Source organism: Oryctolagus cuniculus, chromosome 10 (genome assembly GCF_964237555.1).
Source record: "Oryctolagus cuniculus chromosome 10, mOryCun1.1, whole genome shotgun sequence".
Taxonomy (NCBI): Eukaryota; Metazoa; Chordata; class Mammalia; order Lagomorpha; family Leporidae; genus Oryctolagus; species Oryctolagus cuniculus.
In genome coordinates, this window is record NC_091441.1 from 105,809,459 (window position 1) to 105,824,713 (window position 15,255).

Below are 15,255 nucleotides of genomic sequence, written 5' to 3' on the forward strand. Positions count from 1 at the left end.
TCTCTAATTCAGCACTCACTAACTCCAGGAATCCATAAAGTATGGATACCTGTAGGACAAGCATAGTTGATCCTGACAAGGAAACCCGCAAAACATCAAGAATACCACAGGAACTCTTATAGTCAACACATGGCTGTGTTTAAGGGGCTAAGCCAGCTTCTCTTCCAAGCAACAGAAAACCAAGTGGAATACTTACGAACACCTGCATACCTACTATATAAAAACAAACCCAAAGGACATCTCTTATCTCACTTGGCCTGTGCAAGCACAGGGGCCCTGTGAACACCACCTGTTGCCATAAAAACCAGCACTGCTGGGCTCCTCCCAATCCCTGGTCATCCCTCTGTGAATTCTTGCACACGTGATGTCACCGCTGTCCACATGGGGATGAGCCCCAAGCCCTTATCTCCAACCCAGATCTCTCCACCAAGTGTCAGCACAGCTGTCCCACTGCTCCTAAACACCTCCACACAGAAGCCACACGAGCACTCAACTTCCAGGTCCCTGTGCCGGGACACCTCAGCCTCATCTTGTCCCCGTCCCCTCCCTCCGTCTCCTCGGCAAGCAAGCCTCAGCTCCGCTCCAGACATCGCTCACACCTCCCATGTGCACTACACTCACTCACTGCCCCAGCTGAAGTCACTGCCTTCTCTCCCGGAGCCAGAACTCCCACGGCAGGTCCCAGTCACGGTGGACGCGCACGGGGCCTGAGACCCATTGACCAAGCTGAAGCCACCCCCTCTCCTGACACCACTGGTACCCTGCCAGGGGCCTCTCTTTGGAAAGTCTGCAAACTGTAGCCCTTGTCTGCGCTGATGCAACCTCCGAGTCTGTGAGGGGAATTCTCTGGGCTGCTTGTGCGGATCATGATCACTCATGAACAGAGAATTCAGGATGCCATAAAGGATACAAGTCAGGCTGCAAGAGAACCAAACTCCCAGGAATGCATGCTTGCTTTATTCCCTTCTACGGATCATCACTTCTTTCCCAACACTCAAAGACTGAGCCCAGCTGTAAGTTTCTCAGGGTAACATGAAATAATTGTTAAAATTGTTTGATAATACATCTACTGGACCCGTCAACATTTGAGTCTATTTTCCCAATGATTTGCTCGCCAGGCCTTTTATCCATTGTTGTAATCATAAAGGCCTTCTGCTTGCTTTCCCAAACAGAAAGATGTTTTCTCAAACACAGACTCCCAACTACATGTCTTCCACAAGAGACATTCGGAATGTCTCGATATTTGTGTCCAAATATCAAGTCCACAGGGATTTTTCTAATGCCTGGGGACCATTGCAAAGTTAACCCTTTCTCTTCAAAGCCAAAGCAGGGAGGTTGGTTCTCAGGTGAGGGATGAACCCCAGGCCACATCAATGCCTTGGACCCAGGGGCTGTTCCTGCCAGTGCCATGGAGACCGAGGTCAGCACACACCCTCGGGGGACAGCGCCAAGTACACACTCAAACATCTGTGGATGCACAGATCATAGGCAGTCCAGCAACAAAAACAGCAATAAAGGCTAACCCCAAATGCGCACTTGGAGCCGGGCATGCGTATTAATTCTCGTAAGCCTTGTAATGACTACATGAGGTTACCAGTGCAGCTAATGATTCAGGGCCTGGCTTCACAAACAGAAGTTCTTTGCTGGGTCTAACACACCTAAGCACCAATCTCATAAGGATGGCTTTGGACACATTGATAAGGTGCTGCATTTCACCCAGACCGACTGTGAAGTCTTGGGGTTCTGTTTGTTTTTTAATGTTTTTATTTATTTTTATAAAGATTTATTTATCTATTTGAAAGTCAGAGTTACAGAGAGAGAGGAGAGGCAGAGAGAGAGGTCTTCCATCTGATGGTTCACTCCCCAATTGGCCGCAACATCTGGAGCTGCACTGATTCAAAGCCAGGAGCCAGGAGCTTCTTCTGGGTCTTCCACGTGGGTGCAGGGGCCCAAGGACTTGGGCCACCTTCTGCTGCTTTCCCAGGCCATAGCAGAGAGCTGGATTGGAAGCGGAGCAGGCGGGTCTCGAACCGGCGCCCATCTGGGATGTTGGCACTTCAGGCCGGGGCGTTTATCCACTGCGCCACAGCGCCGGCCTGCCAGCCTTTTTTTTTTTTAGGAATGAATGAAAACCATGTTACGCTCCATTGAGGTACATGAAGCAGAACTGCACAATGCCCAGGTATTCAGCTATTCAGCATTTTATTGGAAACACAATGCAGATGCAAAGGTCGAGATGAGATATGCATTGCCTCCTGCCACTTTTTGTCTCTGTGATGAGAGCCACTAAACCAATTATCTCAGAAATCTGCGCCCCAGGTAACACTCACAGACACAGCCCCAGTGAGTCACCCATGTAACAAATTACTCATGCCCCCTCCCCACCCCGCCTTTCCTCTAAATCATTACAGTACTATCCCTGAATCATAGGTTTGGTTTTTTGTTTGTTTTCTTGGTGTTTTTAATCCCCGGCACAAGGCTCACCAATTCCAACTTCATGATGTGACAAGAACCTGCCTGCCCCTTGAGTTTAAGTCAATCAATTTTCTTCCCAGGTCTGAAATTCTACAGTGCAGGCAAAGCCCACATTCTTGAACCCCTCACCTAATTTTTTTCTTTTTAAATGGCCCTTGATAATATAACTATATTAGGTCCCTGAAGACACTGGGCCACCAAACACTCCAACTGAAAGTCCAACAGGCTAACCACATTTACCATTAGAACTCTGTACTAAGACCCACACACTCCAATTTTCATTCAAAATAAAAAGATGGGGGAAGAATGGAAAGACGAGAAACATGCACTAACGGCTCATAGACCATGCTAATGTGAGTCTCGTCACACTGACTAGATCAACCATGAGATGGCCCCAAGATAAACAGCAACCAGGAACAAGGCATGGACAGGCTGAAGCAAGAATTCTACTTTTCAGGGATTTCCCACACCTCAAAGCAGGACAAGGACGATTGCTAGTATTTGGGAAAATAACAGAATGGAGAAAAGTTACTCAAAAGAAATAACCACTTAGACCCGTTAGGATGGCTACTTACAAAAACAAAAACAAACGAAGCAAACCTCAGAAAATAACAGTGCTGGTAAGGATTAGGAGAAATTGAAGCCCTTGTGCACTGCTGGTGGAAATGAAAAAGGGTGCAGCCTTTGAGAAAAATGCTATAGTGGTTCCTCAAAACATTAAACATAGGATTACCATACACAATCCAGCAACTCTACTTGGGATTCCCATACTGGAGTGCCGGTTCAAATCCCAGCTCTTCCACTTCCAATCCAGTTTTCTGCTAACACCCCTGAGAAGGGAGGGACTGACTTGGGACCCGGCCACCCACATGGAGGCCCTGGGTGGAGTTCCAGGCTCCTGTCTTCAGCCTGGCCCAGCCCTGGCTGTCGTGGGCATTTGGAGAGTAAACGTTCAATGAATGGAAGATCTCTTTGTCTTCTGTTTCTTCCTTTTTCTCTCTATGTCACTCTGTCTTTCAAATAAATAAGCAAATCTATTTTAAAAAACATATCCCAAACAAATAAAAGCAGGGATCGGGATCAGAACAGAAATCTACACACCAAAGTTCACAACAGGACTTTTCACAATAGCCAAAAGGAGGGAACAACCCAAATGTCAGTCCACAGATGGATGGATAAACAAAATGCAGTAGTACATAACACAATGCGGGGTTTAATATTAAGCCTTTAAAAAATAATTATTTATTTGAAAGGTAGAGTTATAGAGGGGAGCGGAGATCTTTATCCACTGGATCACTCCCCAAATGGCTGCGATGGCCAGGGCTGGGTCAGGCCAAAGCCAGGAGCCAGGAGCTTCATCTACGTGGGTGCAGGGGCCCAAGGACTTGGGGCACCGTTCACTGCCTTCCCGGCTCATTAGCAGGGAGCTGGATGGGAAGTGGAGCAACCGGGACTCTAACCCGTGTCCACATGGGATGCAGGCACTGTGAGTGGCAGCCTACCTGTGATGCCACAGTGCTGGCCTAATACTCAGCCTTATAAAAAAGATCTCGACACATGCAACGTGGGTGAGCCTTGAGGACATTAAGCCATAATAGGCCAGACACAGAAGGACAATCCCTGGGCAATTCCACTTGTACAAGCCTCCTAGAGTAGTCAAATTCATAGAGACAAAAAGTAAAAGTGGTTGCGGGGCAGGGGGAGAAAACGGAGTTAAGTGTTTAATGGACAAAGTTTCAGTATAACTCTTTTTTTTTTTTTTAAAGATTTATTTATTTATTTGAAAGTCGGAGTTACACAGAGAGGAGAGGCAGAGAGAGAGAGAGAGAGAGAGAGAGAGAGAGGGAGAGAAAGAGAGAGGGAGAGAGGGAGAGAGAGAGAGAGGCCTTCTATCTGCTGGTTCACTCCCCAATTGGCCGCAAGGGCCAGAGCTGCGCGGATTCGAAGGCAGGAGCCTGGAGCTTCCTCCTGGTCTCCCATGCAGGTGCAGGGGCCCAAAGACTTGGGCCATCCTCTACTGCTTTCCCAGGCCATAGCAGAGAGCTAGATCGGAAGCAGAGCAGTCGGGTCTCGAACCAGCAGCCATATGGGATGCCAGCACTTCAGGCCAGGGCGTTAACCCACTGAGCCACAGCGCCGGCCCCCAGTATAACTCTTTCAAAAAATTAAATAATTTTTTAAAAAATGGTAGAAATGATCAATTTTACATTACGTATATTTACTAGTATTTTTTTTGAAAAAAGTATTAGGAATTTCCTTTTATCTCTCAAACTGGGGCACCAGGAGCCCTGTGCGGCAACCAAAGAGGAATTCAGCAAAGACTGGCTATGTGCTCCCATCTGCACATGGGATTACAGAAGGAGCACGCCAGGTGGGGAGCCCTGCACCTGTCAGGAAGGCGAGAGCAAATGACGGGAACGTGGAGACAAGGTTACACGTCCTGGCGTCATATCCGGCTACCTTCTACCTCGCTTCCACGTCATCCTACAACCTTCCACGTCCACAACATGCAGCACTTTCCCTTTAGACTTGTTCAACAAAGAGCAGGAAGGAGGCTCGGTGGGTGGACAAATGGATGGATGGATGGATGGATGGATGGATGTTTCAATCACACAGCCAGAAACTGGGGAGCGTTGTCAATTCACAGCTCTGGCATGGTTTTGAGAACACAAAACATCAAAGTCTTCGGGGAGTGCTGAGGGAGGGCGGGAGTTAATGACTGGTTGGATTATTGGACCATTCTCCCCACTAGTGATTTAGAAGGACCCTCTGCCCTTTCGCTCTTTGGGTCCTCCCATGTTACAGTTCACTGCACACAATTAAAGAAAGGGGAGAGATGGGGCTGGGGAAGAGAATGGACTCAGCAGTCTTTTCTAAGAAACCTTAATCCCTTTCCTTTCAGTAGAGGATGAGCGGCTGAATTCAACTTTAAGCACCAACGCCCCCAAGCAGGGAAAGCGGCAAGTATAAGCAGGTCACTCGCTCTTCCTGGTGTCTGTAACGTCTGGCCCCAAGCAGGTGCAAACAACATATCTGTGCAACCACCAAGGAGCCATCTGAGCAAAGACACCACCTGGGGATACAGTTCATGTGCAGATTCCGATTTGGAATGTAACCAGGTGAAGGGACCACACTTGGAGCTGTGAGGCCTCAGGATCCTGCATACAGCCTAAGCCATGACATTGGTCAGGCAGACACAGCCACGTGGCCCCAGCATGAGCAGCCAAGCTGTCTGCAGTCACTGTCCCCTGCCTTTCTCACTGCACTGAGGGCTGTGCACCCTCCTGGAGATGGAAGGAATTTCTCCTCCCAAGTCCTCAAGAATTTCCTGATGGTTCTCAAAGGAACATGAATTCAAGGATGAGGGTTTCTGTCCTCATCATTGAGCACCTGGTCCTCAAGGTTCCGGTCGCTGACTCAGTACTCCAGGTGAAGCCAAACCACTCCCAACATTCTCAGGAGCTATTTTACCTCTGGTCACATCCCAGACGGAAGCTATCTGGTGAGGAGGACCCACGATACCAGGAGGCAAGTCTGCACGAGGCTGCAGGTATCCTACTTTTTACAAAACTCAGGAACTGAGAGCTCTGCAGGACGTCACCTTTGAAGAACCCCTGGCCCATGGCACATGATCATGCTCCAGAACTGCCTGGAAGGAGTTTCAGCTTCACCAAAACCACAGAGGACCCCACGGAGAACTTCAAAGATCTCACCAGGTGGTAAGATCTCTCCAGGTGCATATGTGCTTTCTCTCTCCAAACCTGGGAGGGGGCCAGCAATGTGGCGCAGCGAGTTAAGCCACTGTCTGCAGTGCCGGCACCCCGTATGGGCACTGGTTCGAGTCCCAGCTGCTCTGCTTCTGATCTAGCTCACTGCTAAGGCACCTGGAAAAGCAGCACAGGATGGCTCAAGTCCTTGGGCCCCTGTACCCATATGGGAGACCCAGAGGAAGCTCCTGGCTCCTGGCTTCAGCCTAGCCCAGTCCTGGCCATGGTCATTGTTCATTTGGGGATTGAACCAGTGGGTGAAACATCTTTCTCTCTCTCTCTCTCCCTTTCTCTAACTCTGCTTTTCAAATTTAAAAAAAAAAAAAAAAAAACCTGGGAAGATTAGAAAGGAAGAAAAAAAAGTCCCACACATCTCCATTCTAATTGATATCTGTTTTAAGTAGCATAAACAAACCTGTGTCTATGTCACTGCACATGGGATTTGCTAATAGCTAATCTGGGTGAACATAAATCAGCAGACCATGGCATTGTTAAAATCAACACAATCATGTTATCCAGTAAGTCCAGTCGTAAAGGAGGCGTGCAGTAAGAGCCAAGTGCTCTGAATGAGGTGCTGAAGAGAGACTTCTCAGCAAATGCCGAGCCGCTTAGTCCACATGCTCATGGTTATTTTCAATTAATTCATAAGGAAAGAAAAAGATTGTGAAAGTCCTCTGAAAACTCACAGCACAGTCTCTTTTTTTTTTTTAAGATTTATTTTCATTTATTTGAAAGACACAGCTGGAGAGAAAGGTAGACACACAGAAAGAGAGAGGTCTCCCAGCTTCTGGTTCGCTCCCCAAACGGCCACAATGGCTGCAGCCAAGCCAATCTGAAGTCAGCAGCCAGGAGCCAGGAGCCTCTGCTGGGCCTCCCACACGGGTGCAAGAGCCCAAGGACCTGGCCCATCCTTCACTGCTTTCCCAGACCATAGCAGAGAACTGGATGGGAAGAGGATCAGCCAGGACTCGAACCGGTGCCCATACGGGATGCTGGTGCTTCAGGTCAGGGCTTTAACCCATTGCGCCACAGCACCGGCCCCAATACAGCATGGTCTCCCTTAACACATCCAGACCATGCATATGCTGGCGGTGCTTGAATTTACTGAGATACCTACTCTCCCTGATGCAGACGCATTCCTCTCATGTTAATACAAAATTCATTTCCTTTCAGTAGATCACTTTCTGCTTTTTCCCCCTGCCTAGTTCCTAAATATCCATTTTAATATCATGGCCTCAGATAGAGGATATTAAATTGATAAGAAGAGATACTACACTTGATCTTAGCCATAGGGTGGAAGGACAGTACTTTCTGCTTCTGAATGCCCAACATATCCTCACGTCTGGAACTAACAGAGACCCTAGAGATAAGCTACTAGGAGCTTCAAACTGGGGTACACACACATACACAGACGTAAGCTGGAGGGAGTCTCAGAACCCCAAAGATAAGGTGCAGCATCTGCAAGTGCTTTTTGCCTGAGTCAGCGCTTACAGCATTTCTTATAGAAAACCAAGATGATCCTACAATGTATTCCTCAAAGGAATCATTAACTTCCAAAAAAGTTGAGGCTCGTGCCAGAGACTTCAGAATAAATTCCAACACCTCCCTTTCCAGGTTTCCTTTGCCCTGAGGGTTAAGGAAGCCAAGTTTAGGAAGCATCAGCGTAATCTATGTCTCAGCCTGAGACCCGGAGGTCAAAGGACTTTCCCAGGGCTGTGACCTGAGCAGCCACCACTATTTGCAAGACTTCATCAAAGCGAGTTCCAGTCCTTCCTGAAAAACCTCTGACCCCTCAACAGGCAAGGCAAGGAGCCCAGTTCCTACAAGGCTGGACCACAAGTCCAAATGAGGATATTAAGAGCTCCCCTTGCAGCCTCCTCTCCCTCTTCCACCTCAGGGGCACTATTAACCACGACATAATTAAATGAGCTTCCTTTTTTTTTTTTTTAAGATTTATTTATTTATGTGAAAGGCGAGATACAGAGACAGAGAGAGAGAGACAGAGAGAGAAGAGAGACGCAGAGATCTTCCATCACTGGTTCATTCCCCAAATGACCACCAATGATCAAGGCTGGGCCAGGCCAGCCTGAAATCAGGAACCAGGAGCTTCTTCTGGGTCTCCCACATGGATGCAGGGGCCCAAGCACCTGGCCAACTCCAGCTGCCTTTCCCAGGCCCATGAGCAGGGAGCAAGATCAGAAGTGGAGCAGCTGGGACTCAAACCCATGCCCATATGGGATGCCAGAACTGCAGGCCAAGGCTTAGTCTACTGTGCCACAGTGCCGTCCCCTAAATGAGTTTCTAAAACAACAAAAAAATGCTACAAGGACCTTTATGAAACACAAAACCTTTCATTAAGCAGCTGCAGAACATTTAGTATTAGGCATAGCTCAAAGACATCCAGATTTGTGTGTCATGCTGGCATTTACTCTCTCTTCCCTAAAACCTGGGAGTTTTCACACTAAAGCGGGGGTCCCCATTTGGATATACCTGATAAGGAGCGGAGGGCAGGCATTTAGTTTCGTGGTTAAAACATCCATGAAAACACCTGAGTCCCCCATCCAAGAACCTGAGTTTGATTCCCAGCTCTGGCTCCTGACTCCAGCTTCTTGTAAATGCAGATTTCGAGAGGCAGAGGGGACGTTCAAGTCATTGGGCTCCTGCCACTCACGTGGGAGACCTGGACTGAGTTCCTGGCACCCAGCTTCAGGCATTTGGAGAGTATACCAGAAGACAGGGGCTCTCTGTATCTCAAGTCATTAAAGGAGGAGGAGGAGGGGGCGGGGAAGAAGAAGGAAGTCAGAATAGGGAACATTTGTTCAGAAAAAGGGAAAAGGGGAGGAGGAAACCCAAGACCCAGTCCACAGCGTATCTGCGCCCAGCAGTCCCTAACCAACACAGAGCCCTTGTTGTACACCTGGAGTCAGCGCTTCCTGGCTCCATCTTCTGGAAGGGGCATCCTTTTGTCTTCCCCCTGTAAAGTCCCAGTGCAGGTGAAATCCGGAGATGTAAAGGTGATCAGAGTCCGCTTGCAAACCCAAGGATTGTGGAACCAGAGCTGAGAAGAGGCTGGTCATTGTAACACTATCCCCAAATTCAGCAAACTTCCCAACCATCGAGTGTGGAACTGTGGGTCACACAAAAGGCTTTCTCAGATATCTGTAACCCTCCGTGAGTGCAAATGAAGTGTTCGCTTTTCCCAGCCTTTCTGACTTGGGCCATGAGGAGAAAAAGAACTGGCTCTTAGGGAAGGTAAAAGACCCCTATGGGAGAGCCTAGGTTTAGGATCCAGCTCAGTTCCCAATTCCAGCTTCCTGCTTATGAGCACCCTGGCAGACAGCAGGTCACAGTTCAACTGGCTGGGCCCCTGCCACCCATGAGGGAAGTCTGGATTGAGTTCCTGGCTCCTGGCTTCAGTCTGGCCCAGCCCTAGCTACTGTAGTCATTTGGGAGTAAACCAACAGATGGGAGCACTCTCTCTCTCTCTCTCTCTGAAATTAATGAATCAATGTATTTATTGAAAAGGAAAAAAAAAAAAAACGTGCCTTATAGGCAAACTGTCCGGCCTCCATGTCTGCCTGCCCACACTGATGGCTGATGGACCTGGGAAAACCTCTGCTCTCCAGCCTAGGGGCAGGGACAGAGTCCACGCCAGGGGGCAAACAGTAAGAGGAGGTTGGTTTGGAAACTGAAACTCTCAGAACCCCTTTCGGTGGGAAGAATGCTCTGTTATTCCCAAAGCCCTTTAACACGAGCTGATGTGGCCCTCACAATAAACCTACAAAAACTGATCGTTACTAGTGTAATATTTGCCTATTATCCCTGTTGGAGCTCAGAAAGGTTACCAAGTCACACACCCAAGTAGGAAGGAGCCTAGAAAACCCTCCCCTGTGGTGCAAACGTCTCCACTTTCGGTTCAAGCACTTCTCCGTAATCCTGAGGGCAGGGCCATGCTGGAGGGGCCACGGGAGGAGAAACCCCAGAGCCAGGAGCGCCCGCCGGGGCAGAGAGGTTCAGCAAAGGCCCCAGCTCACACAGGCCAGGAGAGATGAGCTGGAATCTGAATCCAGGTTTCCTTCTTAACTCGCCGGAGAGAAAGGGCAGAAGCAACAAAACCAGGGTGGAGACACCCTCGACAGAGAGCTGGGGATGGGAAACCGAACCCCACAGGTCCCTGGGGCATCAGACAGGAAATGGCTCTGGTGCCGTGGCCAAGCTGAAACCCAACTCTAGCCAAACGTGCTGGACCTGGACTCGGGCGTGCTGAGCAGCTCGGCATCCCCACGGTCGAGCAGAGCTCTCTCCAGCTGCCGCACCCTTATTACAGAGCTGTGGGATAGGTGGGGTCAGAGACCAAAGGGCACAGGAGCACGACCAAAGAGAAAGCGGCCATCTGTCACCCTGGGGCCAACCCTCTGAGCTAACCAGTGAAGTCCCCTGCCTGTCATCCTCTACTCCTACATGGGAGACCCTCCCCCTCGCTGGAGACCCGCTCCCCAGCGGAGCAGGGCACAGTCCGACCACTGCCCTCTTTGCTGCTCTCGTAGCTGGAAGTTGCAAAGAACTCTGGAACTCGCTTGTTTCCCCCACAGCCCTCCAGGAAAGGGTACCCATCCCGGCTGCACACAGCAGACACTAACGCTTATACATTGTTAGAAAAGTAAAAAGTTATGGCGAAACATCAGGGGGATTTAAAAAAAAAAAAAAATCAGAAGCCTGAACACTCATGCCTTGTTGGCTCCCGAAGTGGACGCAAAGGGCTCCCCGCACAGGGAGGCTGACGGCGCAGGGGGCGTCCAGTGCCGCCCGGAGAGCGCGCGGCCTCTCGGCAGCCCCCCGCAACCCAGCTGTACCAAAGAGGAAAACAATGCACTTTGCTCAAGTCCCTTCTACCTGCAAGATGCTGACCTTGGCACTGGAAGAGAATTCTTCCAACTCCTGTCCCAAACAAGTGACCCAAGTAAACTTAACTCTCAGAACGCCAAGAGAGGCCCTGTAAAAACCTCTGCCGCTCCGAAGCCGGCACGCGCGAGGAAGTTTTGCGAGCGAGCTGGACGCAGGGTGCTGCCCGCGCTCCGGCCTGGCCCAGCTCGGGGCTCTCTGAAGGTCGCCTCACTGTCACCTCAGCGTAGCCAGGCCACGCGGCGGGGCCGACACGACACCCCCGGGGACTCCCCCACCCCGCCCAGGGCCCCCGCGGGCCTCCCGCAGGTGCGGCCGCTGCTGGAACGGGGCTGTCCCTCGGAGCGCGGGCGCCGGCCACCCGGTCGCGCGTGACACTCCCGGAACGCGGCGTCCTTCCCCGCCCCCAGGCCCGACGCGCCAGAGGCTTACCCGCAAGAGGCGCACCGAGCGCGGCCCCGCAGCAGGCGCGGTCCCGGGGGCTTCCGGCGCTCGGTTCTGGCGGCCGCCTCCTCCTCGTCGTCGTCAGCCCGGCCCCGGCCGCCCGGCGGCTCCGGTTCCCTCCGCAGCAGCAGCCGGCCGGGCGGCACTGGGCACACGCGGCGGGGCGCTCGGCTTCGCCGCGGGCTCCTGCTGCCCGCCCGCCCGCCGCCCTGGCGCGCCAGGGGCTCGGGGTCCGAGGTGCCGGGACGGGGAGGGGGGTGGTCGGAGTGCTCGAGACGCTCAGGAACGGTAGGGATGCGCTCGGGCTGCCCCCGCGCCACCCTCCTGCGCTCAGCCCCTCTCCGGGGGGCGCCTTGCTGGCAGCGCGCGAGCGTCACGGGCCCGGGGCGCGCGGGGGCGGCGGCCGGGTGGGCCCCGGGGCGGCGGGCGAGGGCGCTGCTGCAAACGCGGGGACTGAAGCGGGCGCCGCGGCGCGGCCTCTCGCCATGGCTCCCGCGGGCGGGCGCTTCGCACCTCCCCTCCGCGCTGCCGTCACCGCCGGACGCGCGCCGAGCCCTCCCATTCCCCGGCCCCGCCCGCCGCCCCGCGCCGCCACCTGCGGGCCGCCCTCCTGGATGCCGGCCCGCGGCGCCCCTCCTACCTCGGCAGTGGCGGCCCTCGAGCGGTCCCTTCGCCTGTTACCGGCGCTGCGGGGCGCAGAGAGCTGTGAAGAAGGTCCCCGGGGTCTCGGAGAGGGTCCCGCCGCCGGCAGTCTCCTAAGAAAGCAAGGCCTGGGGTGGGGGTTGCCGGTGCGATGTGGACGGACCCTGGGAACAAGATGCCACCCTAAGGTGATCGGGAGGGAGGTCAGGAAACGACCCAGGAAGTGAGCACTCGCAGGCAGCTCCATTATGCAAATCACTTGTGGACCGTTTAACGGGGAACAGACTTATGTCCAGTCGGGTCCCCTTCTCCGTCTGGGCTCTGCCCAGAGAGGGTACAAGGGACTTTGGGAAGTCGTGGAAAAGACGCTGAACCTCAGCTCTCCAAAATCTGGGGGGAGGAAAAAGAGGGCTTGAGACCATCAAGTGTACATGCAGGGACCACGGGTGCTAGCAGGGATCAGCACGAAGTGCCAGCTCCGAGGGGGAGGCCGGGGGGAGTGGATGTGGGCCTGGGTTGCATCTGCAGGTAGATGACTTAAGCTTGTTATAGCAAGGTGAGGGGTGGGAGGAGGTAACCGCGCAACAAAGCCCGTGGACAGCACCCTGAGCAGGTGGGAAAATTACCATCACCAGTAACAGCAGATAGGGGTCACGGACTCAGACCTCTTAGCCTAAGTGGTACTCTGAGGGAGAGAAGGCATAATGTGAACCTGAAGATGATGTGACTTTAGACAAATCCAAAATGGGGAAAGATTCCTGAGAAGGGGCAGGGGATGGTATTCCTCAAAGATGCTGGAGGAGGCTTGGAGAACGAGGCCGTACTGAGGGAATACATTACCTGACCCTAGAATGGATCCGGTATGCAGGGGAAACTGTGGTAAGGTTGGAATCCAGGTAGTAAGGTGTGGGGTCAGCGGTAGACTTCCTGTTGTTCCTAACTTGACCTGTCTCTGTACAACTCACCTCTGTCTTTAAGAAATAACAGTGGGGGACTGGTGCTGTGGCATAGTAGGCTAAGCCTCCACCTGCAGTGCTGGCATCCTATAAGGGCACCTATTGGAGTCCTGGCTGCTCCACTTCTGATCCAACTCCCTGCTAATTAGGCCTGGGAAAACAGGGGAAGGTGGCCCAATTGCTTGGGCACCTGCTCCCACATGGGAGACCCGGAAGAGATTCCTGGCTCCTGGCTTTGGATCGGCCAAGCTCCAACCATTGCTGCCATTTGGGGACTGAACCAGTGGATGGAAGACCTCTCTATCTCTCCCTCTCTCTGTAACTCTGCCTCTGAAAAAGAAATCTGTTTTTTTTAAAAGAAAATAACACTGAAGAACCATGAAGGACTTTATTAATAAGGGGCCATGACGTGCAACTTACCTTCCAGTAGTTCCAGAGGAAAAAGGCCCCTTACTGGGAAAAAGGGACAAAGCAAATAGGCAAAATATTACTGGGTACAGGGTGTCCTGGAACATTCAAGTCAATTTCCAAATAAGCTGTTTTTTTTTTTAAAGATTTATTTATTTATTTGAAACAGTTACAGAGAGATGTAGAGACAGAGAGAGAAGTCTTCCATCCACTGGTTCACTCCCCAGATGGCTGCAACGGCCGGAGCTGTGCCGATCTGACCAGGTTTCAAATCAGCGCCCATGGGGCTGGTGCTGTGGCGCAGTGGGTTAAAGCCCTGGACTGAAGCGCTGGCATCCTATATGGGTGCTGGTTTTGAGTCCCAGCTTTGCACTTCCATCCAGCTCTCTGCTGTGGCCTGGGAAAGCAGTAGAAGATGGCCTAAGTCCTTGGGCCCCTGCACCCACATGGGAGACCCAGAAGAAGCTCCTGGTCAGATGGGCACAGCTCCGGTCGTTGCAGCCATCTGGGGAGTGAACCAGCAGACGGAAGACCTCTATCTCTGTCTCTACATCTCTCCGTAACCCTTTTAAATAAATAAATCTTTTTTTAAAAAAAAAGCACCCATATGGGATGCCAGTACTTCAGGCGGCAACTTAACCCACTACGCCACAGCACTGGCCCCTCAAATAAGGTTTGGAAAACACAAGGCAGGGTGGGGGCGAGATGGAGTATGGGGCAGGGGAGCAGGTGTGATTGTAAAAGGGAAGCAGGATCCTGGTGGTCTTGGTGAACTGTTAAGAATCTTGAGTGCAGTGCTACATACAATAAAGTTAGGAGGAACTAAATATACCCACAAAGGAGTGCAAGAGAATACTGGAGCAGTGGGGAAAAGGGAGATGAACTATATCCATGGCAGTGTCCTAGCTGTGATCTCATGCTAAAGTATTAAATGTTATCATTGGGGAGACAGGCAAAGTGCGTTATTTCTTGTGACTGAACGTGAATCTACATATTATCTCAATCACCGTTTCTATGACAGACACGATCAAGTATATTCCAAGTGAGGAAGTGCAGCTGCCAGGAAGTAGGCTGGAGCTGTAGGGTGGTGGGTTTGTTGTAGATAGGGTGCTACGGCACTGCTAACAATCAGGAGACGCCTAGGAGTGTAACTGACAAGATGAGCTTCCTTCCAGTTCCGGAGGTTCTTGGAGATCCATCTAGTGCAACCTTTTCATTTTCGGGAAACGGTAGGTAAAGTGGTACATGACCACAGAAGCATCCAATTAGTGGTAGACCCACAACTACAGCTCTTACCCAGGGCGGTGTGCACCGTTACCAGCTGCTTGTCTGCCTCTAGCCAAGAGGTTCGGTCAAGACTGGCACAGAGCTGTGAAGTCATTCATTGCAGTCCCTGAGTGTGGCCTTGTGGCAGAGGGAACTGGCATCTGGCTTCCAGCACCAGATGACAGACCTGCGGAGCCTGCCCCTGAGGGAGGGAGGGAGGGGAACTGATTTCCCTCTCCTACTCCCAGTTGGAGGAAGCAGGTGGCAGGCGGAACGCCCTCACGTGACCGTCCCAGCTCCAGGCCTGCCAAAACTCTGGAGCTACTTGGAGCGGCTGCTGACCTGCGGCTGCTGGACGTGAAGGGAGCAGTGGCCTGGGAAAGAAGCAGGGAACA

At 51.9% G+C, this 15,255-nt stretch overlaps 1 protein-coding gene across 1 annotated transcript in view; it reads right to left on the reverse strand.

Annotated features, from left to right (window-relative positions):
• TRAK1 (trafficking kinesin protein 1) overlaps positions 1 to 12,105 on the reverse strand; it is a 193,291-nt gene extending 181,186 nt beyond the window's left edge. The window contains exon 1 of the mRNA XM_070050990.1: positions 11,577 to 12,105. The gene's annotated coding sequence lies outside the window, so the exon portion shown is untranslated. The remainder of the gene's footprint in view (positions 1 to 11,576) is intronic.
• Positions 12,106 to 15,255: the final 3,150 nt, after the last annotated feature.